Genomic DNA, 26,253 nt, shown 5'->3' with positions numbered 1-26,253 from the left:
TTGGAGTGTGGACCAGATGTTGCTGACCTACAGAGGTGGCCCCTGGCCCCATGCTGGTCTCCTTCTTTTCCAGCGCCTTAACGGCATGCCCATATACACAACTCTTCCGGTTTGCAGACATTCCCCTTTGAAGTTCTTTCCTCCTACTGACCTGATTCCTCTTCGTGTTTCCACTCTTTTCACCGCTCTGTCAGAGTGCATCTCTTCTTTATTCTGACCAGGTGCGGGGTGCCCCAGCCCGGTCCCAGAGTAAACGCTGACACACTCGGAGAAATGTGATAAAAGTCTCTGTCAGCAGCATATCTGCAGCCCTCAGCTGCGTAGCTACTGCTCATTCTATGCCTAAGCTTTTCAGTGTGTATGGAATTGTATTAATGGCCAAAAGCAGACAGGGGTCATAATAGCATGTCCATTTGATACATGTTGCATTATCTTTTTGTACTTTAAGGTGTAAAGTACTGATACTAACTTGTTTGAAGGGCGTTTTAAAAATCGATCTTGCTTTTCAGTGTTTCTAAAAAGTTCCTTGTAGATATAGTATTGTTCTTGAAACTTCAAGGACACCAAAAACGAACCTATGTTCCTGAACCTATAGTGGTTATAGTCTGTAGGCTCCTGTAGTGCCTCCCAGAAGCCAGGAGGACAAATAATCCATGTGCAGGATGGTAAAAGTCTCTCCTGACGGAATGTGCTCCGAGACAAGGATTTTTGTAGGTATCTTCAATAGCTGGAAGTCTGGCTTCAGCAATGCGTTGAGCAATTTTCACCAACTTCTGCAGCACCTTACGGTCAGACAGAGCGCAGGTGTCTTATCAGACCGTGATGCAATTAGTGAGGATGCTCTTGATGGTACAATGGTAGAAGTTCACCAAGGTATCAGAGGAAGGGTGGTTTTTCCTCAGTGTCCTCAGAAAAAAGAATCGCTGGTAAACCTTCTTGACCAGGTTGGAGCAGTTGGTGGTCTATAAAAAAATGTTAAGTGGTGGTTTGCAGTCTTTCAGTCTTTAACCCATTTTTTAAAGGCTTAAACGCTGTTTAGGCCGGGAGGAGGCCCAGGGGACGGCCCAGGACACGCTGGAGGGACTATGTCTCTCGGCTGGCCTGGGAACGCCTTGGGCTCCCCCTGGAGGAGCTGGAGGAGGTGTCTGGGGAGAGGGACGTCTGGGCATCTCTGCTGAGTCTGCTGCCCCCCGCGACCTGGTCCCGGATAAAGCGGAAGACGACGAGTACGAGGTAAAAAACAGGTAGAAAACTGTTTAAAACTTAAATCCCAAAGAGGGGTTTGTTTGAAGCTCGGTGTTTGTTGGATAGATATTATAAGGATGATGTCAATGAGTCCTGAGTCAGGCTTTTGCTGGATGTTTTTTCTACTGTAGATTTTATTTTGGACCTGAAACTTCACTAGCTTCACTAGTATTGAGCACAAATGCAGAGATCCTGTCTTTCACTCACAAGAACGCCTACAAATATTCCTGGTGGACCTCTTTGGTTTACCTAAAACAATCTCTTTTCCCACATGAATGAAATCTTTAAAATTAGAAGGTTTTATGACTTTGTCATGATAGGTCAAATTTTCAGCCAGGTCTCAGCTGAAAATTTGTCCTAATTTTACTTCTGTTTCTCAGTCATGATTTTATTTAGCTAATTCAGAAATTCAGTAAAAGCTTTTAAAAAACCCTAAAAACACCATTTGAACCGGTGAATAATGTGTTATGCGAATGAATGAATTGCCTTTTGGACCTAAATAGGTTTTCCGGTTATTAATTTTAAAGTGTAAACCTGTCTTTTTATTCAAAATGGAAATACCTTTTGGAAACCTTGAATGATCTTACCACCTCAGCCTGGAAAGAGTTGAAGAAGAGTTTAACGTTCTTGGTTTTGGTCGCACTTTTTCCGAAGTCTGCCTTTAATGACTAATAACTCTCTTGTGATGGCTCTATTCACCCAGAGGCTGCAGACTTGAAACAACGATGCTCTGAGACTCACAAAGAGAAAAGAATCACAACTAGCAAGATCTAAGTACTGTGAGAAGCAAGCACCACTGGCCTTTTTGGCACGATCTCCAGTCCTGTTGGTGCCAAAACCCCGGAGAGACTTATAAACATTTTAGAAAAGTCAGACTTTAAACAGCTTCTTATTCAGCTTCTCCTTCTAGCCTTAGAAGTACTTGTAGAGTGCTTTTTATTTCTTTTTACTGTAATCAATAAGAAACAGTGCAAATAATACAAAGAATAATTTTATGTTTAACTAAAACCTGCTGGTTTCTCTTGTTAACTCAAGTGTATATTAAATCTGAGAAATATACTGAATCTCTTTGCTTCTTTTAAAGTTGTGATAAAGTTAGTTCATTAATTGATTTAATGTATGTTTAAATAGTTTATTAAAGCTTAATTATGCCACATGTGAATGATCATACTTAACTAGAGGAGGAAACATTTAATTGGCATATGTTATGCAGATCATTTGTGCTGAGCAAGCAGAAAGGAAGTCAGTGGTTGGAAAATATAAATGGTGACCATGGATAGTTATCTGTTCAAGCTCAAAATAACCCTGAAATGGAAAGTAACCACATACATATAAGTATTGATAACAAATATAGATCTGACCGACAAAGCTTATCAAGCATGAATTTATAATACTGTAGTTTCAAATGGCGAACTTGTGACTAAAGTTTCCATGACTACAATGTTTATTATGTCATGGCTGTTTGTTAATTTAAGAAAATTATTAACTGGGACATTTTCAGTTTGTTTTTATAACCCAAAAGGGTTTAAGGTGAATTTTCCAACATAAACTGCTAAGATTTGTGCCTCTTACAGCTGCAGCACATAACCCTTCAGTGACTTGTAACAGCAGTCAACAACACAAGAGTAAAGCTTCTTAACCCTTTGGCAGTAAAAGAGGAAATATGTAATCTCTTTGGCACAAGGCTTGCTGCTTTCAAGTGGGCAAAAAACACTGTGTTGCGGAAGAACAGAATAGCTGTGTTGTTCCGCTTTTGGCATTCACATGCACATACACGCCCCCTTCATTCAGGAGTCGCAACAAACAGCCGGGCCTTGAGGCATCTTTGCTTCAGACAGGAAGAAATCCTTTGGAGAGTTTTTTTTAGGATGAGTGCCTGTTACATTTCACAAGACCTGGAAGTACACAGAGCTTGCATACATGTTGAACACATACAAAAAAAAAAAAAGTTTGGATAGTTAACAGCATGCTTACTGTGACCTAAAGGTTATCTGTTTAGAAGACAGAATTTCGCAGAGACGTGACGATCTCTCTGAAGTCTTTGAAGATGGACTGTTTGTCCAAGCTTGGGTCTCATCTTTGAGGGTAAATTCTTTTGTGGTGATGTTGTTCAGAAGGAAAGGGGAGTTTATTTAAATTTTTCCTGGAATTGTCTAAACTTTTTTGTGCATTGTTTGGTTTAAATCAAAGCCAGAGTAAATGTAGAAGTGACTAAAAATAGATCCACTCTGTATCTCTTTTCTGACCCAGAAAAAGCTAGTACTAAATTTGTGTAAACCTTTACTCGTTAGAAAGTCTTGTTTGGTGTATTCACATGTATTAGGTTTGATATAGTTGTCAGTTAGCATAATTCTTAATCTTTCCAAAGACAACAATCCCACAAAACATCCATTTTCTAATCTAGGAGTGAAGAGTTGTTCCAGAATGTTGGAGAACTTAGATAGCAAAGAAACAAACCTGTAATCTCTGTCAGCTGCTTTGTAGAAGGGTGTTTTCGTGTTATCTGGAAATGAACCAGCTTGAAAAGACAAGTTACAAGTGTGTGTGTGTGTGTGAGAGTGGATTTTCAAATTATTAAATTATTAAAATTAAATTATTATTATTATTATTGTTTTTTTTACAGTTATGTCAGTATCACTCTAGCTGATCATTGATGTTTTACTTTCACATTTTAGTTCAGTTTTTATTATTTCTATACCATCCATGGTTGTAGGACAAACTGAAGTGGGGCGTGTTTCCTTTTGATTTGACTAATTTCAAATATTTTCAGCAAGTTACATTATCATATCCATTTCTAATAACACTGTTTAATGCTTTCCAAATACCTTTAATATTTATTTTGTAATATTTTGTCATATCATTTCTTTTTGGAGCTTTTCATGATATTAACTTGTTTTAATATATTATATACTTCCTGTCTGTTTCTATACAGGACAGTTCTTACTGTATAATGTCATGAATATCATTAGAAATATGTAATGCTTTATTTGTGTCCTTCTCACAAACCACATCCTTTAATTTAATCTTGATATAAAAGAAGCTGTTTTGTGAAGACTACAGAAGTTTTATTTTTAAGAGAACATTAGTAAACAAACAGCACCATGAAGTTGTAAAGAAGTTTAACATAGTTTATAAAGCAATAGCACTAACTTAGAACATCTTATCAAGGGCTGTGCAATCCATCATCCACAACCTGGTATGGCCAATCTACCGACCGACTAACAGACCTGGTTAAGGAGAGCGTTATTCAGAGAACTCTGAAGGAGCTGATCCACAGCTCAGGTGGAAGAACCTGTCCACATGACAACTATTAGCCATGCTCTACTAATCTGGCCTTTATGTGAACATGGCAAGAAGGAAGCCATAAGAAGTCCTGTTTGGCGTTTGCCACAAGCCATGTAGGGAACACTGCAGTCATGTGGAAGAAGGCACTCTGCTCAAATGAGAACAAAATGTAACTTGTCACCCTATATGCAAAATGCCATATGTAGCAGAAAACTAACACTGCAAATCACCCTAAACACGATTCCCATTGTATAATTTGGTGTTGGCAGCCTTATGCTGTGGGGAAGTTTCTCTACAGGAGGAATAGTGAAGCAGGTGATTGGAAGCTGAATGCAGGGAGGTCCTGGAAGAAAACCTGTTAGAGGCTGCAAAAGATTGGAGACTGTGTTTGAGGTTCACCTTTCAACAGGATAACAATCCTGAACACAAAGCCAGAGCTACGTGGGAATGCTCTAGATCAAAGGCTATTCATGTGTTAGAATGGCCCAAGTAGTGTGCAGACCTGAATAAATCCAAATGAGAATCTTAGGAAAGACTTGAAATTTGATGTACACAGATCATCTTCATCTAAGCTGAAACTAAGCCCAAACGAGTTGGTGGTTGCACAATGTATTGTGTGGCATTTTCAATAAAATGCATGCCACTCTTTCCAGATTTTTATTTGTAAAAAACAGTTGAAAAGGGTTATTTTTCTTCTTAAAAATGCATAGCTTTGTGTTGGTCTATCACATAAAATCCCAATGAATTACACTGAAATCTGTGGTTGTACTGTGTGAATACTTTAGTGAGACACTGTACGTATTAAGGGCTAATAGATAAGAAAACCGAGAATGGGATGGTGTGAGGTGAGCGGCTGGTGCGGACAATGTTCGTTGTGTTCAGCAGAAGCAAGAGGGAGGAGCGAGAGGCACAGGGGGTAAGGAGTGAAGACTGAAGTTCCTAGAGTAGTCATATGTAAAGCAGAAGAGCACCTTAAACCACACATTACTTAGTGTGTTGATAAAAATCAATCATCCCTGTAGTGTCTGAGGAGCTCACTTTCTACCTGATGACATTTTGAGTTTTGCATGTGAGCTCTCTGGTTTCCGGAGTGACTTGCACTCCCTTTAAGTCCTCCATGTGTGGAGAGCCTCGACACGTAGAGTCGTGAAACTCCTGGAAAGCGACCTCTTCATATTTTCGCAGTAAACAGCCCCTCTGAAGGCCCTCACTCTCTCTCTCCCTCATCTCAGAACAGTGGCCTCCTTTCAAGGCCATCACTTAAGGGCTCTATTAATAATTTGAGAAGTTTTCTCAAAGATTAATTACTGCTAGCTTCGAGGCTGCAATTATGCAGGGTGGGGAGACTTGGTAAACCTTTGGCAGCTCCATTTCCAGGCTCAATTTTCCACTTATCAAGATGTCAATGTGGAGGAGAGGTAGTTCAGTCTTTCTGATGCATAGATCCACATTAGTCCAAAGAGATATACAGTCAAATACCTTCAAAGGTGGTTGATACTTAATAAATAAGTGAAGTCGGTAAGACTTTAAAGGCCACAACAAAACTGACCAACTCTCATAAGCAGAGGGAGCAGCAAATTTTACATAAGTTGACTATTTTTCCTAAAGCTCTGCAGGTAAAATGGACAAAAATGTACGATTTGTCAAACTTTCTTGACTGCTGTTTACATCTGTATAGCTGCCATATACCAGGGTGCTGATCTGTCTTATGAGACTGTGTTGGAAAAAAAATTAGACCAGGCTCATCTTCTACTGCAGTGGAAAAGGTTGACAGGAACAGACATACAGGGGTTGGACAATGAAACTGAAACACCACAATAATTTATTAGTATGGTGTAGGGCCTTCCTTTGCGGCCAATACAGCGTCAATTCGTCTTGGGAATGACATATACAAGTCCTGCACAGTGGTCAGAGGGATTTTAAGCCATTCTTCTTGCAGGATAGTGGCCAGGTCACTACGTGATACTGGTGGAGGAAAACGTTTCCTGACTCGCTCCTCCAAAACACCCCAAAGTGGCTCAATAATATTTAGATCTGGTGACTGTGCAGGCCATGGGAGATGTTCAACTTCACTTTCATGTTCATCAAACCAATCTTTCACCAGTCTTGCTGTGTGTATTGGTGCATTGTCATCCTGATACAAGGCACCGCCTTCAGGATACAATGTTTGAACCATTGGATGCACATGGTCCTCAAGAATGGTTCGGTAGTCCTTGGCAGTGATGTGCCCATCTAGCACAAGTATTGGGCCAAGGGAATGCCATGATATGGCAGCCCAAACCATCATTGATCCACCCCCATGCTTCACTCTGGGCATGCAACAGTCTGGGTGGTACGCTTCTTTGGGCTTCTCCACACCGTAACTCTCCCGGATGTGGGGAAAACAGTAAAGGTGGACTCATCAGAGAACAATACATGTTTCACATTGTCCACAGCCCAAGATTTGCACTCCTTGCACCGTTGAAACCGATGTTTGGCATTGGCATGAGTGACCAAAGGTTTGGCTATAGCAGCCCGGCCGTGTATATTGATCCTGTGGAGCTCCCAACGGACAGTTCTGGTGGAAACAGAAGAGATGAGGTGAACATTTAATTCTGCCGTGATTTGGGCAGCCGTGGTTTTATGTTTTTTGGATACAATCCAGGTTAGCACCTGGACATCCCTTTCAGACAGCTTCCTCTTGCGTCCACAGTTAATTCTGTTGGATGTGGTTCGTCCTTCTTGGTGGTATGCTGACATTACCCTGGATACCGTGGCTCTTGATACATCACAAAGACTTGCTGTCTTGGTCACAGATGCGCCAGCAAGACGTGCACCAACAATTTGTCCTCTTTTGATCTCTGGTATGTCACCCATAATGTTGTGTGCATTTCAATATTTTGAGCAAAACTGTGCTCTTACCCTGCTAATTGAACCTTCACACTCTGCTCTTACTGGTGCAATGTGCAATCAATGAAGACTGGCTACCAGGCTGGTCCAATTTAGCCATGAAACCTCCCACAATAAAATGACAGGTGTTTCAGTTTCATTGTCCAACCCCTGTATAAATAGTCAAAGTTATAGTTGCAAGGCCTGAAGATTGAGGAGGATCACTATTGATATAGACAATGACAACCTGAACATGAGAGAGGGAGATAGATCATGATGACCACTGGTTTGAAACAGTGCTCATCATTCAAATGACTGGTGCTTATCTGCTTTCTCGATCTTCATGGGTGGCTTTAGACAAAGGCTGCTCAGTAAGTTTAAAAGCTCTGGCTTTGATATCTGAATTTGTACAGAGTTGTTTTAACAACACGTTTTATTGTGCACCAACTCAGCTGTTTTTTGGGTTGTTTTCATGTCTTTTAATCATTTCTGTGGTGATCTAAGAAGCTGTTCCTGTTAGCATTCCATACAGTCTATCTGGTGCACCAACAGGGAAAGTGAGGGAGAAAGGAGGGAACAGAGAGGTAAACTTGTAGCACAAAGCCCAGATTGTTCCTCCTTGCAGTCTGTCCCCGATAACAATGAGCCATTCATTTGCCCCGCGATGGGCCCTAATTAATTCCAACTTTACATTCTGACCTACAATCTCCCCTCGCTCATCCCTGCTTCCCCTCACATCCATCAATTAATCCATGCAGCCGGATGACTTCACTCTGGGCTAAACTGGGAGCCACTTCGTTTGGAGTTCAGTTTGTGTTGCAAATCACAATTTCCCTGCTCTTTGTTCATATCTTAACTGTAAATTGATAAGAATTGCTTTTAGATGCATCATTGTGATTTACCACACATTGCAATTTAAAATAATGCCATCAAAGTATTGAATATTTTTGCTAAAATCTTCCTCCACTGAAAGTATTGTCCTTTTCCTGTATGGTTTATGAAAAAATAAAAGGTTTTGCATTATGTTTTGTTTTACAGGTTTCAGTGGTCTCTGTGAGAAAAACAAGTTCTAACAGTCAGTAAAAAAATTTTTTCATGGAGCATGGTGAGAGACTAATGGGGAATCGGTAATATATTTCATCCACCCTACTGTTAAATGTCTGCAAGATTAACCAAGTCAGAAACAAAAAGCAGGGTTGGTACGCACACTAAAAAATTCCGGAATTGATTCAAGTATTTTCCAGATCTTGACAAGTATGGAAAAAGAAAATACAAGAGTTGGGAAAAATCTGTAAACATTTATGTTTCTTAAACTCTTGACCAAGTGTTCATTTAGCCATCCATCCACCACTCAATCCTTCCTTCTTTCTCCTGGCTTTTTATTATTTCCCTCTTTAATCATTTTCCTCATTCGCTCATTCCTTTTTATTTTGGTTCCTTCCATTCTCTTTTTTCTCTTATTCGTTATTTTATTTGTTCGCTCCTTTCCACCCTCCCTTCATTCTTTTGTTTATTCTTTCCTTATTTCCTCATTTCCCTCCTTGAGTCTTCCTTCCTTCTCTTCTTTCCTTTTTTCACTTATTCGTTCATTCCTTTTCTCCTTTTCCTCACATATACTTTTTCTACTTTCTTTCTTCCTTCCTTTCAGTTCTGTTTTTTGCAGGCTCCATATTTAATGACAGACCACTGTGGAAAATTCCCTTTGAACCTTTGTATTTCTAGTTGAAAAAATGCCTAAAAAGCACAAAGAACACTTGAAAAGTCGGGAACTTTTGACCTGCAGAATGTCAAAAGCCTTTTCTTCTTGGTTCAGAGATAAAGGCTTTAAAGGCTGACATTTACGATGTGTGTTCACTGTAAGCTGATAGGAAAATGATTTATTACATATATATAGTTTGAGAGTTGTCTCTATTAGCTTTGTATATCTAAAAATTGAAGTTTTTGTCAATTCTACTTTGCAAAATTGCACAAGCTCAATCAGATGAGTAACTTTGAACCTCAATTTCCAGGTCTTTCCACTGATTATTAATTGGATTTAGTACTGAGCTTTGACTGGGCCATCCTAACACAGGATGCTGCTCTTTTTAATTTTGTGACTTTAGTGACCTCTATTTCGTAAATTGACCAACCTGAAATGGGGAGGAGAGAAAGGGGAAGACATGCAGCAAAGGTCAACGGGCTGGGACCCGAACCTCTGATGGCTGCGTCAAGGACTGTAGCCTCTATAAATGGTTTGGGCACTTTACCAGGGTCTTTTTTTCTGCTTGAAAGTGAACCTCTGCCCCAGTCTAAAATCTTCTAATATCCCTTGCAGGGTTTCTTGCAGTATTGCCTCGTATGTTTCTCTATCCATCTTCCTATTAACTCTAACCAGTGTCTCTGTCCCTTCCTGAAGAAAAGCATTCCAACATCATGATGATGCCACTACCATCTTTCACCATGTACATGGTGAATTCAGGGTGATGTACAATATTTCCACCTCACATCTGACCTCAGAGCACTCTCATTCACATTTGCTGTTTTTCCAATATGGGTTACAAAAAACAGAAAATTATTTCAATAATTTGTTTTCTCTTGTCACTTTTCCATAAATGTCAGATATTTGGTGTGCACAACTAACAGATTTTCCCAAATTAGCAGTTAATCTCTAGCGATAGCAACGGATCAAGAGCTTATTTTGATGTAATATAGCCTTTTACTAAAGTGGGGAGTGGTGGCCTAGTGGTTAGAGAGCTGGGCATTTGCCTCCTGGAGAAGCCACAAGTACCCTGGTACGAATCCCACAGCCTGCCACTCTGGCTCCCTGAGCAAGACCCTTAGCCCCTGAATGCTCCCTGGGTGTCGCACAATGGCAGCCAACTGCTCCCTAAGGGATGGGTTAAATGTAGAGGGTAATTTCTGCATTGTGAGATCAATAAAGTCTAAATTATTATTATTATTATTATTACTGCAGCATAAAGGATCATCTGGCTCTGATCCTTTTTTTTTTTATCTAGAGCAAGTTTATAAAATCCATCAGCATTTTGAGAAGTTGGTTTAATTTGCAAGCATTCAGTAACATGACAAACGAGACATTGGTTATGGTGCTGCAATTTGTTTTTAACAACAGTTTTTGTGTGATATCTGTATTTGCATACATTTCGGCTTTTTTGGTAATATGACTCATACCAGCACGGGTAATAACTGGTCGTACTAATCTCTAAATGGAACAATTATGAAACCGATGACAATTGGTCTGTTTTGCGGAGATAAGAGGATATCTGTACGAGAGGTTCTACAGAGCAACAGCTGTTGGTTAGAGAGATGGGCTATCGGTTGACAGACAGAAATATGGCTACATTGACCAGCTCAGAGAGCTTTGAACTCAATAAGGCACACAACTTTTTTTGATATGTGAGTGACTGCTGTAAAGTGAGAGAATTTGTGTAATAAACTTTTGCCATTTCTTGAAAGATAGTTGTTATATTTTTCCTAATCAGCAGGAGGTTGTCGTGGTCTGTCTGGTGCACAATTAGCATTCATTACAAATACTCCTCTCTTTGTGGTGGCCCATTACATATAAAACAGACTCCTTTCTCATTCAGCAATATCTTCCATAAAAGCTTAATATTTGCATGGTTGCAGATGTTGGTGCCTATCCAACAGTAAACAGGCAAGAGGTGGGTACGCTCTGCACAGGTCACCTACCCACCAATCCTTTCCCCTTGCTTTTAACTTCACTTTAGAAACAGAAGCCCAATTTCTTAACCAACAAACTGAAAGCATTTGTGGTTTTGTCACAGATTGCCCAGTTCTGAACCTGGTTATAGGGTATCATAATTCTGGATGAATGATCCAGCTCTCAACTTGAAGTCAACAAGAAAAGTAAGGGAACTTTAAGAAACTGTCCTGCATCTAGCTTTTTTAAATCATTTTCAAATATGGAAGAATATCCAAATAAACAGTGCAGATGTCTTATAACTAGTGGATGCTTTAGTACTTGGTGTTATATCTAAATAAAATCAGGATTAAATATATGTCTAATTTCCCCTCGAGGATCAATAAAGTATCTTTGAATTGCGGTGGCGCAGTTGGAAGCACTGTTGCCTTGCAGCAAGAAGGTCCTGGGTTCGATTCCTGGCCTGGGGTCTTTCTGCATGGAGTTTGTATATTCTCCCCATGCATGCGTGGGTTCTCACCAGGTACTCTGGCTTCCTCCCACAGTCCAAAGACATGCCTGTTAGGTTAATTGGTCACTCTAAATTCCCCTTAGGTGTATGAATGAGTGTGTGCATGGTTGTTTGTGTGTTGCCCTGCGATGGACTGGCGACCTGTCCAGGGTGTACCCTGCCTCTCGCCCATAGGCTGCTGGAGATAGGCACCAGCTCCCCCGCGACCTACTATGGAATAAGCAGTAGAAAATGACTGACTGACTGAATTGAATTGAATAAATATTAAAATGATGAAAAATGGCAGCGATCGGGAACGTGGAAGGGACTGTTTTTGAGACTTTAACTTATAAAACTGATAAAAAATAATGTTACCTAATAATTTTCTAATTGTCTTAATTACTCAGAGCTAGTTTGGGGGTAAAAATGCTCAGCCTGACCCTGCTTAGTGTAGTTGTTAAACTGACATCCCCTTTAGATTAATAGGCATTCTCCAAAGACTGCTCTGCCTGCTGTCTGCTGGATGTAATGTATTGATTGCCCACAAGTACGTTTACAATGCCACTCAAAAGGATGTCTATGTCAGGGTGAATACAAACATTTAGCATTTTGGACAATAACCAGGTATTAACAAACATTTGGATTGGAGAACCAAAAGCCACATCAGTTCCGCATTTAATAATGGTTGTAAGTCTGCAGTTTTTTTGCCTGTAGATGTAATTTCAGCTTTTGACACTGTGGGACACTGAGTGCTGCTTCAGACACTGAGACGTTTGACAGGCATTTCTGGCCCAGCCTTAGACTGGTTTGTCTTTTAGCTTGGAGAAATATTTTTGTTGGTGTATCCAATTTTAAGTCAGTGTATGTTACTTTCAAGCATTGGGTTTCCCTGGGTTTGTGGGCCTATTTAATGTGTGTTATCTCCTTCCTTCATACCAACTTTTAATCACTGATATGCTGATGATATTCAGCGTTGAATTACATTTAAAATTCATTTCAATTCTGTGCGGCCTGTTATAAAATGGTATGTGAAATATTGGTTGAAAAATAAATGGTTCTTATGAATTTTAAAATTGGGAGTGATGTTTGAGGGTGGTCTATCTTTATAGTCGTATGTAAATAATTGTTTATTCTTGTTTTTTCAGTTAAGGAACATTGTGAAACTGAGGTCAATAATTTCTAATGTTGAGATGGAAATAGTTGGCCTTTTTGCACATCTCACAATGATATACAGTAATTCCCTTTTTAATTGCCACTATAAAAGCTCTAAGGATTGTAGTTGGCTTGTCTTTGGGTGCTCCAGTGTTACACCTTTGAATACAGTTCTGTGCTGAACATGTTGCCAATTTAGCAAAATCAACAAAGTTGTAGTGTGTAATCTAACTACAGTCTTGTAGCAGTTGCCAAATGTAAAGAGGATCTTAATGATTTAGAGATGTGGCTACCGCCATCACTACACAGCAACACTCACAAACATGCCCTTTTGCTGCAGTCCCTGCCCCGGCTCTCCCCCCTGTCAAACAGAGCCTGGCGATGTTTCCTTTTCTCTTGCCCTACATCCGAAATGTGAGGAGGGAAGACAGCCAAAGAGAGGATGGAGGTGGAGGGAGAGTGGCCGTGGGGGGTTGACATAAAGACAGAAAAGAGAGAGGCAGTGGGGAACAGTGAGGCAAGAGCAGTATATAGAAGGGAGAAGCAATGAAATGCGTGGGGGGAGAACATGGGAGCAGGGGTAGGAGGGGAGGGGACGGGGGGATGGATGGGGGGGGGGGGGGGGAGCAAAAGGAAGAACAGAGACTGCTTTGTCGATGTCAACAGCAAACTTTATGGCGATCGCTTGCTGCTCTCCCTGCGCAGTCTCAAAAGGCATAGCTGTGTCTGTAGGGACTTGGCGAATTTGTGTGTCCTCAAATGTGTTCAAGTCTAAACATAAAGAAAATGTTGCTCTGCAGCCTTCCAAGAAACACGAAAAACCCACGTGCCCATTCCTAAGCACACACACAGGATATTGGTTTGGTTTAAGTGGCAGAAACACAAGGCTTATCTTGGCACAGGTAGACGAGGTACCTAAGTAACTTCCTCTCAATATTTGTATGACTTCTTAAAAATATACTGATATTAGTCTTTGGCTGAAAGCCTGTACACACAAGTAAAAGTTAGAAAGGACGTACTTGGACCTTACTCAAGAAGAGACAAAGTCTTAACCTGTTTTGTTGTAAATGAAGAAAAGGTGGTAAAATAGCGGCCTTTTGAGTTTTCCCTATACCAGCCCAGACTTATTGCTGCAGCAGCCCAACTAGACACAGGAAGATGTTGTTAGTTAAGCTGCCCATGGATCAAACTTTTTTGTCAAGTTCATTCCACAAATGCTCAATTGAATTGACATTTTAGTCAGTTTAAACCACTCCTATGTAATGGTCTTGATGCATCAGACACTGGCCATCGCTAATTTTCCACTTTCATCAATGAACCTTTTCTGTGCATAAACCTGATGCTAGTTTTTCCTGCTTCCGCTATTTTTAGTGGGTCCTGGCCACCGCAGACAGGGGACACCCAACAAGAGGTGGAGTTGTAGCGAATATATAACCCAGCTGCACATTACTCTATCTGGCCTTTTTCAATATTTGCTCAGATCTTTATTCTTGGTCATATTTTATTAATTTTTCTTTCCCACATATCAATCGCCGTCTCAACCACTGAAAGCTGCCTCTATAATGAGTTATTCTTCTGTTAATGGTCTGACTGTTAAAGACTGTTAAACATGGGCTGATTTTGTGGTTATTCTTTTAAAAGCCATTTCATTGTCAGAAATATCTTTAGTTAGGTATGCATCATGCCCACGGGTTGTAAATGAAAGGCCTTAACATATTCCATAGGTCTGCAACAAAAAGCATTTAGTTTGTATTTAAGAAAAGTTGGTGGTGTTTAAGCTGATATGTCAGATTGTTTTAGAGAAAAAAGATCTTGTTGCCTTTTATTTGCAGGAACGTCTTCGCGTTATTTAAATACTAACAGGTCCTGATGCATTTTCTTTTAGAAAGGGTTCTTGTAGTTGAAGCTGTCTCTGCTCTCCATCCCTAAAGGGACAAAATAAAAACAAATAGTGATTGTTTTTTTTTAGCATCCGTGGAATTGCTTTACTTTTCAGGAAAAGAAAATCTGCCTCTTTGCTCAAGCGACAAAACGTTTCCAAATTCATGATTTGTTGATAAAACTGTACAGTGTGTAGTATTCTAAGCAAGGTTGATGCAAACAAAGAAAATGGTCAAGACTGCCTGCTCTACTTGAAGATTGAAGCAAGCCTGACCTTTTAGCATGCTCACTTAGCTTTGCTCCTGCCTCTCGGGTGTCATCTGTTGTAACTCGGGATCTTAGAGGATCTAACAATGACAAACACAACTGATTGACCAATTGCTGGTACAATACCCTAGAACCTCTGAAGAACCATTTCCCCATTGCTGCAGGAGTGCAGTGGTCTACTGTTTTTGAACATGCTGGCATCATGTTTGCATCATGGGCTGTAACACTCAGCAGAAAGTGGAATGGAAACAGTTTGACTTGCAAGGAAAGGCAATATCCTTAAGTGAAGCAAAGTGGCTAAACTCTACAGAGACACCACTAAACCGGATTGATGATTATAGTGAATTTTTAAGGAATTGAGCCAAATCCTAGTAGTGCTCCCTCAGGGTTCATACTCAGTCGTACCATGCCATAGAGGATATGCCTCGTTATTTTGATGGACAACCTAACAACTAGGAAAGTGCCACACTTCTACATTAAATTAGCCCAGAAAAGCACGCTGCTTTTTTTATATTAATCAGGAAGGCATACCAAGCTGAAGGAATTCTGTTGTTTTTGGCACAGGCCCAGCAGTGCTGCTCTTCAAGAAATGACATGCTAAGTGTGTGTCTTGTTTTCTCTTACTTTGGGGTCCCAGCAATGAGGCAATCTTGGTCTAGTTGCCTATAGCGGCCTGTAAAAATGGAATACATTGAGTAAGTTCTATAAACATCAAATTCGAAAATTACTTTTCAAGTGACCTTACATGTGTTGGTTTTAAGAACTAAATACACTTATTGCAGCCATATCCAAACTTCTTTTGGACATTTTTATTGACATTTTTACTGGTCCTCACTGAATCTATAAAGTTAAAACATCCCATTTGCACATAAAGGCTTTCCAACTGGGTATTTCCTTAGACTAGGGTTCTCTGATTTCTGAAGGCTAGTTTACTCCTCCTTTTTGGTTGGTAATTAAAAGGATAGAAATTTTTGAGTATAAACACACTTTGTGGTGTAAAGTTAGGTCCTCTTCTGAATTTATTCGATTTCTTCAAGCAAGGCATTTTTCAATCAGGGCAATCAAATTTGTAAAAAAAAAGTTAAGATCCTCTATTAGTGTTTTTGTTTTTACATAAGTTTGTCCTAAGAATATGATTACGTACTTGGACAGAATCTAGGTGGACGTTCCATCAGTTTACCTCTCAGTGAAACAACTATGGATCTTTTTTGCATACAATACAAAATACATAAAGGCATACACATTTGAAATTGAGTGACATCCTGGTCTTAATCTGTGGCAGCTTCAACTGTTCTGAGAAGACTTTTCACAAGGTTTAGAGGTGTATTCGTTGGAATTTCTGACCATTTGTCTAGAAGCCCATTTGTAAGGTCACACAATGATGTCAGTCGAGAAGGCCTGGCTCACAGTCCCCGCTCTAACTCATCCCAAAGGTGTTCTATTGGGTTGAGGGCTTTATGCTGGCCAGTGAAGTTCTTCCACACGAAAAAACTTGCTCATCCACATGTTAATGTGCATAGCTTTGTGCTGTGGTGCACCGTCATGTTGAAACAGGAAGGGGCTCTCCCTAAACTGTTTCCACAAACCTGAGCTTAAATGCAGTTGCTTAGCCATAGACAGCCATTACATGACGCTCTCTACGCACTGCTCTTGAGATAATCTCTCTTTCCCACAGTGAAAGGATAATGGAGCATACTACTTCAATGGTTTTTAAACCAAGAATATGGTACACAAGTTTAAATTTGCGGTGGGTTTTCTCGTACACATGCAGGGTCAAGATGGATACATCCAGCCTCATATGTAAGCACCCACAAATATTTGGTAAGAAGTTGTACCAGTTCGTCAATGCAAGCTAGAAAAAGCATGTGGTGCAATTCTGCCTGAATGTTAACAACTTTTCATAGCATAATTGGAGTCGATCTTTCTTGCATTGACCTGTCTTTTAGGCATAGTCTGCACATTTTCGGTAGGGTAGTGGTAGGGGCTTTAAGCCCATGTCAGAAGCTTTAGTTAGTCTGTTATATTAATTCCAAAACCAGTTTTTATTTACATTTGGGGTCATGTTGGAACAACAAACTATGTCCAAATTTAAATTGTGTAACTGTGAATTTGGAGTGAGTCCTACATTTGTAATATTCTATTTACGTTGGGCAATGCACTGACACCACTAGGAGTATAACAGCCCCACAGCATATGCTGCCACCACCAAGTTTGACAATTGGGACAGTGTTCTTAGGTTTAAAAGCCTCACCTTGACTCATTCAAACATTCATCCTGTTATTGTAGCCAAATAGTTACATTCTTGTCCTGTCTAGCCATAAAAATGTCTTTAGCACTTCCTGGACAGTGTAGCCAAACTCCAGGTTCTGAGGGTGACATTTTGGGTCAGATAATTTATACTCACGTACAAATGTCCAAATGGATGATCTTGGAATCTGCAGTAGCTTAGTAATGACTGTAGTAATGAAAATACTTTCCACCTTGTGTAAACCTACAATTGTCATTTTTATGTCTTCATTATGTTCTGTTGACTTTCTTTTGTTCTGTGTTGGCTAATCCAATGAGAGGTGTAGCCTCTTGGATTTGAGACACTGTAACCAGATGTATGCTTCAGCAGGACCTCTTGATAGTTTGGTTTTTCTCACACTTAAACCTTTTAAAACTGCTCCCTGCTGCTGCTAAGCTTCTACACACATCATCGCTGTAAACAGGAACAGTAGAGCTTTTATCATATGAAACATTTAACCTGTGCTTGCTGCAGAGTGGAGAACTTTGGTAAGAGAGCCTCTCCCTCTTTCTTACAAGCCTCCAAACTTGTCACCAGTTGTTTTGAATTAAGAGGAATTTCAGGTATGTTGACAGTCTCTGTAACCATTGACAAATTTCTGTCCTCGGGCTGGGGAAAACACTTCCATACATACAGTGCTCACACAATCAAACACACCTTGGCTTTGCTGTCATCAAGAGCTTGTCAGCATGCCACACCTGTGAACGGTAACAAGACCCCATGGCTTGCAGTGCTCTCATAGCTGCATGACAGACCCAAAAATCTCCAATTCCTCCAGGAGAGAGAACATCAGAAATGGGCGAGGTTTGGCTCAGGCGTCAACCAAAAAGAAACGTTATTAATAAAATACACAGTTCTCAATACTAGTAGTAATGAACATCTTCAGTGCTGTCACTTGCTTCTCTAAAACAGAGTTGATTTCTCTACTTAAGAAGCATTGCCTCATTTCCTTTGAAACATACACACACATTTTGTGGTTGCCACTTCTAAATAATGTGTTGCCTGAAATCAGAGTAAAGGGTCACGGTTCATTTTAAGTGAGTGGTTAAGTCCAACTACATCCGTGTTGGATCAATTTACAGTTTCAATTTACAATTTTTTCAGAACTCATGGTCTTAGCACTACTGTTGCTAGACATATTCACTTGCTTGGGAACAAAAACTCATCCAATCGTCATTCGTCGAATTCATGATTTTCAACATCCTGGATCATTAGACTCGCTGGCTTTTCTTTGAGTACCTTTTGCTTTTAGATTTTTAAACTTCTTTCTGTGGTGGGGTCCCCCTCTTTACATGCTCAGTTTCTCAAACTCACTGCAAATTTCTTAACTCATAATAAACATGCCAACTTTCAGTTAGGGTAAAGAAACATAAGCCTACATGACTGTGTTCCTGCATGCTTACAGTACAATACAAATGTTTTTCGCCACAATGTTCAGTTATGTAAAGAGATCTGACTTGCAAATGTCCTCATCCTCTTTCCTTATGCCCTACTTTGAATAACTCTACCTGGTCTCAATGGCACCATTCAGTTAGGTGTTTATATGATGTCATTGGAAACAAATGAGGAACCTGAAAAAAAAGAGAAGTTGGTTTGCAAATTGTGTCAAGGAAAAAAAACAGAATATGTAAAAATATATTGACTATAGCCCATTGAGTGCATAGAGTGCCGTATTAATAGACAGATTTTTAACAAATAAGTTAAAGCTTAATGAAAATACCTGAAGCCATAAAAAGACCATTCTGCAAATATTGCACATGGTTCTGAAGTCCATTTCTGTATTTATTTTCCCATCAACTGCATATTTCAAAGTAGACCCCTTTTTTTTTTTTACCCGCTATTTATTGTGGTTCTCAGAAGGTATTAGGAGGACTTTAAGAGATATAACACAAATATTGTCAAATGAGAACAAATTATAGAATCTTTACTGAGATTTTTTACCTAAGCTTTTCAGTTCTACCATTTAGATGTTTGAGGGGTTTCTAACCAGTAGGGCCTGTTTCAAGTCACCTAGCATCTTAATAAAAGCAAGATCTGGGCTTTGACTCAAAACAGGAGCAAAACCCAACCCATTGAGAGGTGACATGGTGTATATTTTGGATTCATTTAGGATAGTTGATACAAAAAGAATGTATGTAAGAGTGTAGCTTCACAGCGGTTTTCCATTTCATTCCAACGGCCAAACAATTGACTATTTACTTTAGCCAGACCATTGTAATTTTCTGGTTTATTGGCTAAGTAATGCTTCATCTACATTTCAAACACACCGTTGCAATAAATACAACTGACTGTCAATCTTATTGATTAGTATCTATAAGATATGAAGGGAAAGATGCTATGTAGTGAAAGATCGGTAGGTTTTAACTGCTGAGCTGAAGATTCTGTCACCGCACTTACAACAGTATTGTTAAATATTTTATAACACTTGTTTACGTGAAAGTTTGCGTTGGTCCCTGTTTATACAAATATGGTTTCTGTTGAAAATGGAAAAGTTTAATTGTGTTTGTACTGTTTGTTTACATGACAATGGTGCAAATTTTTTCTGAAAATGGCACAATTTCAGAACGGGTTCCAGAGTGCATTGGTTTGAAAACATCACGCTCTCTGCTGTCATGTAGATGGGAAAAATGTTATCTTTCTTTTAGGGTAGTCCTGGTTCATGCTCAGTATGACTGAAACCAGTACCACAGGCACAACATAACTGCTGCCGACCAGCTTAAAACCCACAGAAGACGAAGATATCAAATATAAAAATGGCAGAGTGCAGAGTAATTACTTGTGCTGCTGAGTCTTTTGAATCTAACGATGGTTCTCAGACAAAGTGCTCATTTTCTTCCCTGTTTTTTGTAAGCAGGAAGTGCTAGCGCATGTTGTTGAGTTTCAAAGAACCGCCAGCTAGTGGCGTGGTTGGGGAATTACACCTTTTTCTCATCTCTACTATTGCCGTGAAAATGGAGACTATAATTAAAATGTTGTCGTGGCTGTGTAAACAAAAACACTACAAAAAATTTCAATGGATTGTTGTGTAAACAGGGCCTAGGTCTGTGGTCCATAACATCGACATTCTAAGGTGGAAAAACTTAGGGCCTGATCTTCAAAGATCCCAAATAGCGGGTGCTAATTTGCGTATACTATAAATAAATTGCAAGTCCAATGAGTGGGTGTGTTGCGTGTGATTATCAAAGATGTTAGACTGGAATGATATTGAATAAAGTGTTGCAAGGAGTTTTACCATAGGAGAAATATCATGGCTTCTGTTTGTGATGGGCTCCAAGTCAGAGCTTAGATAATCCTACATAGTATTTTCCATTCTTATCTATTGTTAATATTTTTATTTTTGACAACCCAAATCTGTTGGCACATGTACAGAAGATTCTTTTACCTGTCATTTGTCATTCTATCTATGCCTCCTTCTGGCCAAAGTGACAGCACACATTTTTGCATCCCAGTTAGCACCTGCATTTCAAACGTGCTAAATTCACACGCAGAAATTGTGCCCACAACCCGTTTCAGGCTTTGAAAACTGCATTGTGGGCGGTATGTGATGACATTTGCATATCCTCCTCCCATGAATTTGCGCGTTTGGATCATTATAATATGTTTTGCATATTAATTAAGGCAAACACGCTAAAAAGGTTGCGCCTGCAGTTCCGCTGATTTTGCAAATGCAATCCGATTACCACCTCGTTTGTAGATCAGCTTTGCTGACGCAAACAGGTTTGCGTGTGGTTTTTTACGAGCGAATCTTTTTAAGATCAGGCCCTTAAAATGAAAGAGTAATTGTTTTTTTGAAAAGTATGGCAGTGCAAAAAGTCAAAACTAGTTTCAATTGAACAGCTATAGTACTTTTGTTTTTTTACACAACTTTTTCAGTCAGATACTGTAGCTGGAAACAGTTTATGTGCTGTGTTTGTAGCCTGAGCTTTATATGCCTCCAGGTCCATTCCAATCCCAATTACATACCCACACATGACCCTTTTGTTTCGTAATTCTTCCATTTCCTATGTAGTTAAACCTGTGTGCACCAGTTCACTTTTCTCTGAGTATTTTCAGGTATCAGCTGCGTAGGCAGGCACAGTCTATACAAAGCCTCCCAGATAGATACGTCCGTTATGTGTGTCAAATATTCTAATGTGAAATGAAAAACATACAACAAAAAAAGGAAATGATGCAAAAAAAAAAAAAAGGAAGAACTAGGAAGGTGTTTATATGAACTACCACAGCCTTCTGTGTAAATTACCATAAACGTCTCTGTAGTCAACAGTGTAATGCAAACCTGACAGAAGTTTAAAGGTTTATAAAATAGCTTGTATAGGAACCACCTAAACATGTTTTTATTGGAGCTGTTGTCATTAAGCAGAAGTTGTCTTTAGGTTTTAATAATATTTGAACAACCAGTTATCTCTTGCTAGTAAGATATTGACCATTTACAACCCCTCAACAGAACCACCCTTTAGGGAAAAAAACAAAAACAAAACATTTATTCTTTTTTGAATGAGCAGTAAAATTACTTGCATTGAATGTATCTGGGATGTTTTTAAGTGATAGAAACACACCATAGAGGTCAGGCAAATTTAGGGTAAATCGTGTCAAGATTTTTATTCTGAATGGAAGTAACTTTTTTCTCCCAAGTTATTTTAGAGAGGCCCAGCCAGAGCCAGAGTGCTGACTTGAAATTGATAGAGAATTTGTGGAGGGGGATAAAAATTAGGGTGATGACAAGGAGGCCTTTTCAACCTCAGGGACTTGGAGCTCATCACCAAAGATGAATCATCATAATACCAGTGGAAATTGATTGCTGTAATTCAAATAAGTTGATTATTAAGAAAGGTATTAATAATTTTCAACCTGCGGTTTTATTAAAATGTAAAACAAAACGTATAAATATTCAATCAATCAAAACATATTGGTTTGACAATGTTTTATCATTTTTTATCAGAAACAAACTTTTTGATTGAATGAAAGTAATTTGAAACAACTACTTAAACACTATCAAACCCTCTGTTGAATAATTTATTGCATTGCTTACTCATTTTCTCATGCATTTTTTAAATGATACTTGGGTGCTGGTTTGTTTGGAAAATGTTAATTTGTTACATTTCATAAAAACCCCTGGGATTTCAGGGCATGTTTTGTGTTCATAATAAAGTGATTATTTCAGAGGCTGCTAGGTTTCAATGGTCGTATCTTGATTCCTGAGCATTGCTCTTTCAATATATTCTTTGCTTTTAAACATTAGGAAATAATTTCTTTCCCTCTATATTGTTAACTTGAATATTTACTTGCATTTACATTTCATTGTTTGAAGCAAGTCATTTTTAGCCAGTCATTATTAAAAATGTGTATTTTATTAAAAAAATTATCTCTATGAAATCAAGAGGTTAAAACAGATAGATTAAACTAAAATGAACATTTCCTTAACTATAAAATTATGCCTTTCATCTTAGCTACTATTTAGTCTCCAAGGGACCCATTTCTGTGTGTAGTGTTTGACTAAGGCTATATGCACAAAACGCTACTATCCTCATGACTATATGCAAACCCTTACTATATAATTCACCGTCTGTTCCTGATTACACACGCATGCATCCACATGTGAACGGATCTTCCCAAAACACACACATAATTGCCACGGATGCACACCTCCACACGCTAAGTGCCATGTGTTATAGTGAGCTGTCAGACCGCACTAATTCCTCTTTTTAATGTGTGTCTGTCCTACTGTGTTGCGCTGGGATCAGGATTGCCTTTCAGGATAACAACTGAAGCTCTAAGCTCTTAGTGAGTGTGTGCGCGCGTCTGGGTGAACAACAATTGGCCACTAAGCTGTAGAGAGCCTTGCAGCCTCCGTGTCGCCAACAGATATCCACTGCTGTCAGCGACGGACTGACTTTCTGTGTTTGTGTGTGTAAAGGCATGCAGATGAACCAACTTCCTGTGGTAGATTGAAGTTAAGTGCTGCCATTAGACTTAGGCCTCCAGTGGAGCTTTAATTGTCTGAGGGAGAGACTTTATTCTGCTGGTGGATGCACACACGTGTGCAAGATCACACAAGCATTCGTGTTCATCAGGGAAAATACATGGCTGCAGGTCCAGATTTTACCCATTTACCATGAGCAAAGGCATTGCTGCTTGCATGGTGTCCTCTTTTGCACGCCTTCTGTCTTTTACACACCCACTAAACCTTTATGACAGATGCACTCTATAGTCGGTGTCTGTTTGCTTTTTTGGCAGGTGTAATTTTCTTCCTTAAGCCATAACAGTAGTTCAGCTATCACTGAGACTGTTTGAGCTCCATAAGGTTTCGATTTCAAACTAAAAAGCACCACATAACTCAGCTTGGAAGCTTAGGCTGTGGAAAGGATTGTCTTTCCTCCTAAAAGTGAGCATTAAAGTTGTTAATTGTGAGCCAGGTGACTAAAGTGGGCAAACTTCACCTGAGCACACGTTTATGGTTCTAAAACGGGTATCTCTCAGCACCTTGACTAAAAGCATAAAGTGTGACAGTAGCAGAGGACAAGCTTAGTGGAAAGTTAAACCACATTCAGGTGCCGGGGCGCACTTTGGCTTTGAGCTCTACACGCATGCATCTGTCAGCCGCCCACATCGGAAAACAAAAAGTTCAGGTTCTGAGAAAATGTTTTCACTGAGAGTAGATAGGTGTGATGTTTTCTTTTTTTTTTCCTCTTGGTCTTTAAGCACCTCTGTTTTCCTCCGATGGATTTATTGAACTCACTTAGCAGCTCAAGGTTTGAAACAACTAAGCCAAAGACTCACAGAGCCGATTTGTGTTTAACTGTCAGTCGCTCAGGGCATACGGTACAAACTAAAGCAATCGCTCTCATTGCATCACTCATTGGTCGTGTCATTTCTGTGAAAAGAACCTGCGCTATGTTTAGAAAGTGCAAGAAAAACAATAAAATGAACACATTTTTGATTGAATATAATGTGAGCTTTTCTTAGAAATAAACTGCTGCCGATTTGTTGAGAGGCGAGACATTTTAAGCAAAGTTCAACCCTCCTTTTTTTAAAATCTAATTCATAGTTTTGCTTCTACTAAAGCAGTTTTTATTGATACTAAAGTATAGGATGGCCTAAAAGAAAAATAGAACCATTTTTCTTGTACTTTCTTGCTGCAGTTTATCTACTTAGAAGAAAAGTTATACGAAAGAAAAGGTAGAGTGTGAAATTTAAATTTGCTGTGTAAACAGTTTGAAAATCTTGTGATAATTTATAATTTATTTTTTTAAGTTAATTTATAATTTAACTTATCTGGGTTTAATGTTTGCATCAAAGTTTTATGGATTTATATTGATTAAATCTTTTGTTTTACCTATCTTAGGAACTAAAAATGAACATTTGCCATCTGGTGCAGTGCTCTTGTTCTTGTCCTAAATAAATAAACGTAAACCTAAGGGGGTAGGGAACACTATTTAAGTTTTAGAGAAAACTTTTTAAATCACCAAACAGATTCACTATGTTAGCTTCCAAAACCTGTCTGGTTTCCTTTGAATTTGACATAAAGGAAATAATAAAACAAGCCAAAACTGGAAAACACATTTTAGTTTTTTTTTTTTTTTTTACCCAACTAAAGTGTCCACTTTCTTTTGTGAAAAATTTTAACTTACAACTTGCAGATAACTTGAATCCTGATTTGACCTTTAGTCTTACAAGTGGCATGTTGTTTCAAATTTGACCAACAGAAGGAAGGGTAAAGCGTTGTCTTTCTCGTGAAGGCTGGATTTTTAAAAATATTTTCATACAGAGGAGCACATCTCTGTCATCACCAGGCTCTCCTGTCCCTCCCCGCCCTCCTTCTTTCACAAAGCTGTTTGATTGCTTAAGCCTGGCCCCGTCAGACAGACAGACAATGCTTCCATGAAAAATAGCCCCGCTTCCTTCCTGTCTTCCTGTGCTGTGTTCTGCCTTGGTGAGCAGGGTGAATGGGCCACTCTGCCCCACAACGCCATGAACCACAGGGGCCACGGTGGCTAAAACCAACAAAGAAAGCCGTTCTGGGGCCCCCCCCCCCCCTCCTTTCAATTCATATCCCGTCCTCCTCCTCCTGCTGCTGCTCTGCTGCCAAATTACTGCAACTGCTCGATATATATAAACACGGATAAACACTCCTTGCTTTTGACTTCTTTTTATTTTTTGGTGTATCAGCCAAATAAGTCTCTCTTAGATAATTTAGGACGATAGGTAAAAAGAGATATACATTGAAAACATTTAAATTCTAAGCCATAACTTTTTTTTTTTTTGTAGGAAACACAACCAACAGTGTGCACCCACTGGTTCCCCTGTTCCCCAACAGCACAGCCATCTCCCTATGGGAATACCAAGTGGGAGCAGGTACCAGAGAGGAGTGTTGGGAAGCCAAAATAACCCCCTAACTATTGAGAACAGGATGAATGCATGCCGGGCTGAATACGGGTGTAAACTGTTTGGTCTTTGTTATTTAAAGTGACGCTTTTAACCCTTAGCGGACCCTCTTCCAACTTCCAAACAACCTTAGCCCTCATCTCATTTGCGCTTCCCTTCTTCATTCACAGCTGAGACAATGCAGCGGGAGAGAAGGGCTGCAAAGACTAAACACCAGATCAACTCTGCCTTTTTTGCCTCTAATGGCATTCAGCCTGTTATTTTTCCATCTCCTCCACCACCTTCTGTAAAATGGGTGAAAGTTGATAATTTTGTAAAACAACCCTCTTTGTCAGTCAAACAAGTGAGAGCAGGCTTGGCCTCGGCATGTCAATCACAGCTCTGAATGCATACCGGCCCACAAACACTTCTGCACACTGTCTATGAGTGTGAAGAGCTTTATGCTTCGCCCTGCAGGGACATCCGAAACAGGACTTCAAACAAAGCCCTGATTAAAGAATAAAAGGTAAAGATAAAAGGAATGGAAAATAATAAGTGTTTCAAATGAACCAGAAGCTTCGCTGACCAAAAGTGGGTTTTAAATGCAAACCTGCGAAAATCCAGGAGACCTTGTGTTTTTAAAATGGGAAAGAATAATGTCAGTTACAGAGAGATGTTTTCATCAACACGATCAAAAAGCAGCCGTTGAGTTGTCTTTTTCACGTTAAGTAAACAGCGCGAATCGGTTTTATTGTGCTG

The 26,253-nt window shown here is 39.5% G+C and overlaps 1 long non-coding RNA gene across 1 annotated transcript; it reads left to right on the top strand.

Moving 5' to 3' along the window:
- The first annotated feature begins 1,171 nt into the window (after positions 1-1,171).
- LOC124861810 lies at positions 1,172-2,304 on the top strand. The gene is made up of 2 exons (XR_007036754.1): positions 1,172-1,233; positions 1,949-2,304. It is a non-coding gene; the product is annotated as an uncharacterized LOC124861810 (long non-coding RNA).
- The last annotated feature ends 23,949 nt before the right edge of the window (positions 2,305-26,253 follow it).

The sequence above is a fragment of the Girardinichthys multiradiatus genome, chromosome 24 (assembly GCF_021462225.1).
Source record: "Girardinichthys multiradiatus isolate DD_20200921_A chromosome 24, DD_fGirMul_XY1, whole genome shotgun sequence".
NCBI lineage: Eukaryota > Metazoa > Chordata > Actinopteri > Cyprinodontiformes > Goodeidae > Girardinichthys > Girardinichthys multiradiatus.
Note: the sequence above shows the minus strand (reverse complement) of the source record. Positions and strands in the feature narration are given on the sequence as shown.